Here is a 3,212-nt window from a genome sequence, read left to right on the forward strand (position 1 = left end):
ATGACTTAATCATTTTGCCTTATGCCTTGGTTACCTGCATGTCATCACAAAGCATTTGGTTTTTTCAAGAAGAGTTCATATACATTCTCTGAACTTTGTCATGATCAAGAACATCTACCTGTTACGTTTGCACTTGAATAAGATTAGTTACTTGAAATATTTCTAGTGCACATTTATGTTTTCTTTGAAATTTTGTAGACTTATTTCCATTGTCTTTTGACATAGAAGGATATTATGGAAAAGTCTGGCACCAGGATTTTTCTCATTATACGTGAAAGTAAATTGCTTTTTCCCCGCAAACTTTTTTTTTTGTTCTTGAAGTTAAGTAACTTATTGAGGACATTATTTTATTTGAACCCTCTTGCATCCTGATGTATGTTGTATCCTTTCAAGTTTTAGGGGTTTTTTTTTGTGTGTGTGAGTGTTTGTATGTGTGTATGTCTTTAACGATATTCAGTTTAGTTTCTCTTCCTCATTCAGGTGAACATTTCTCATATTTTCTTTCAATATTTTTTTTCTGATCCTCTTATTTGATTCTTTAAGGATGCTAGTTATCCATATTGAATTATCTATATTCTTTTTATCCATCATTTTCTCACTATTTGTTTTAATCTTTATATCTCTACGACTTTTATCTTTTGTAGTTCATGCTGGTTATTTTGCAACTCTAATATTTTTCATTGTTAGATATAATATTTTGGTTTTCCATATTTTCCATTTAGCTTGATATTCTCCCTTTCCATTTAAAAAGATCAGTTGTTTTATCATCTTTTGAGCTGGTGTTTTACTTGTTTTATATTCTTTTTAAGTTCTGGAACACAGCAAATTTCCAGATTCTGGTACTGTTTCTTCAATTATATTTTTTTCCTTCTCAACTGGATCATATGATGTCTTTGATTTCATGTTCTTTTTTACCTCTCCTTGCTTGCTTGTCTTTAAAAGCATATATATCTGCATAATTTTCATGTTTTTCTCCTTTCATTTTCTCAGCTTTATATCATTAGTTCTATTTAGACTCTTGCTTTCCAATCTCATCTTTAAACCAGAGATACTGGTATTATCTGGAGATTTATTACAAATGCAGAATCAAAGACCCCACCCAGGGCCTATGGAATAGAAATTGCAGTTTAACAAGATCCCCAGGTGATTCTTGTACACATTAATGTTTGAGAGGCATTGCTCAAACGTAGCTGCACATAGAAGAAATCTGGGAGCTTTAAAGATTACTAAGTGCCTGAGATTCTAATTTAATCCATGTGGAATATTATTTAAGTATGAGAGTTATTCTATGGTACAGCAATGTCCTAGACTTTCAATTTATTTCCCATATTGTGTGGGTCACTTCTTTTTGTTACTTTTTCTTTTTTTTAGCCTCAAATATTTTTATTGGAAGGTCATGTGTTGCCTTCATTTATTGTATTCTAAACAACTGTATATTTACTTTTGTGTAAATACTGCCTTCACTTTCTAGTACCAAAAAATAATAATGATAAAAACACTAAAACTGTTTCAGGTATGTGGAGAAATATTCAACTTAAATGGTGAAGAAGTGTACCATAATCACTGCTACATGCCAGCCATTTCTGCATTTCCTGTTTCTTATATAACTATCTTGTCTGATAGTATACATTATAAGGATCAAGTATGAAAAACAGATATTTACATATACTTATGTCTTATTGGGGATAACCTGGTGATATTGGGTAATCCATAGGTGCAGCTGCAGTAGTAGCATATGCATATGCTTAGTTTACACCATCATTCACATTTGAAATGTGACTTCCCTACTGTGGAGTGCTATCATAACTATTCTGGAGGCCACGTCTCTACCAATCAGAATAGGGGTTTTTCCTTGTTTGAATTCATTTAGAATCCAGTCACATCCCTGTTGATCTTGTCACCATGGATATCCATGAGGCCCAGGATACCCATCTATTCTCATTTTTCTGCTAAGTTCATCTTCATTTGTATCTTCTTTTGGTTTCAGTGAAAAAGTGATTTTATTCTTCTCACTCATGATCTCGTCCATCAGGTGAATAGGTTTTTCATTCTTTTCTACCTCATGACACACATTCTCAAACTGAAGAATGTTACGGTTTGCACACAGTTCTAGTGCATCAATATTTATGTGAATATATTCGTTCAGCAAAACTTCAACAAGTTGTCTTACTTCTTTTGGCCAAGGTATATTCCACATTAGGATTTGCCTTTCAGGTCTCACCTGATGCATAATCTTCCTTATTTAGGGTTCAAAGCCCATATTGAGTACTCTGTCTACTTCATTAAGGACAAGGTAGGTTGTTCTTCTTGGATTGGTTTTCCACACTCTAAAAAGTCAATCAGTCTTCCAGATATTGCAATATAGATATTTACATCCCACTCCTAATCACATATGACACCACCATAGATGCAAAGGAGACTTTAAGTGACATGCTCTATACAATAGAGCAGCTATTTGTTGACTGAGTCAGTTCTTTGACTTAGTGCCAGCACCAAGTAAATAAGCCCATCACCTCCCTCTATGGAAGGCAGCAAATAAGACAATGATTCCCAGATCCGGTCTTTGCTACTCGAACCATATCCTGTCCATTTAGAGCAACTGACCATCCCTGAGCTTGAATGGCAGTGGATTCTGTAATGCAATCATGACTATGACATTTGAAAGGGAAATTCGCTTCATAAAAATTCAGAACTGACTTTGGGCAGTTGTGACCTCTAATTTCTTTGCAGCTTCTGTATGTCTTCATCTCTTGTGCTATGCATCTAGCCAAATCAGGGTGTTCTTGATAAAAATCTTTCTTAAATTTGGGCATTTCATCAACTGTATTTTTTTAAACTTGTTTCTCCCCAGATTTTCCAAACTTCTTTCCAGATAAGGCCCCTACCCTATTTATTTCCTCCAAATTTCCTCTATCCCAGTCACTTGAATAAGCCAACATGGTATAAGTGGTTGCTGCTGGCAGGGAACAGAGAGAATCCAGTGCAAGGAACAATCAAACCATGGGTGGGCAGCAGAGACAGAGGGATTTCAATGACAGGAGCCTGAGCTGTTCAATAAGAGACCAATGGAAATGAATGAGCTCTTTCTTTTTTTTTTTTTTAAGATTTATTCATTTATGCATACAAGAGCTGGTGTACAGGCCAGAGATGGGGGGGTGGGTGAGAGGATTCACCAGAGACAGAGTGGGGAGCAGAACGGGCAGACTGAGTGA

The 3,212-nt window shown here is 35.3% G+C and overlaps 1 pseudogene; it reads right to left on the reverse strand.

Annotated features, from left to right (window-relative positions):
- Positions 1-1,762: 1,762 nt before the first annotated feature.
- LOC119239557 (probable ATP-dependent RNA helicase DDX5) lies at positions 1,763-2,939 on the reverse strand (annotated as a pseudogene).
- Positions 2,940-3,212: the final 273 nt, after the last annotated feature.

Source organism: Talpa occidentalis, unplaced genomic scaffold (genome assembly GCF_014898055.3).
Source record: "Talpa occidentalis isolate TD23 unplaced genomic scaffold, MPIMG_talOcc4v2.1 talOcc4.11, whole genome shotgun sequence".
Lineage (NCBI taxonomy): Eukaryota > Metazoa > Chordata > Mammalia > Eulipotyphla > Talpidae > Talpa > Talpa occidentalis.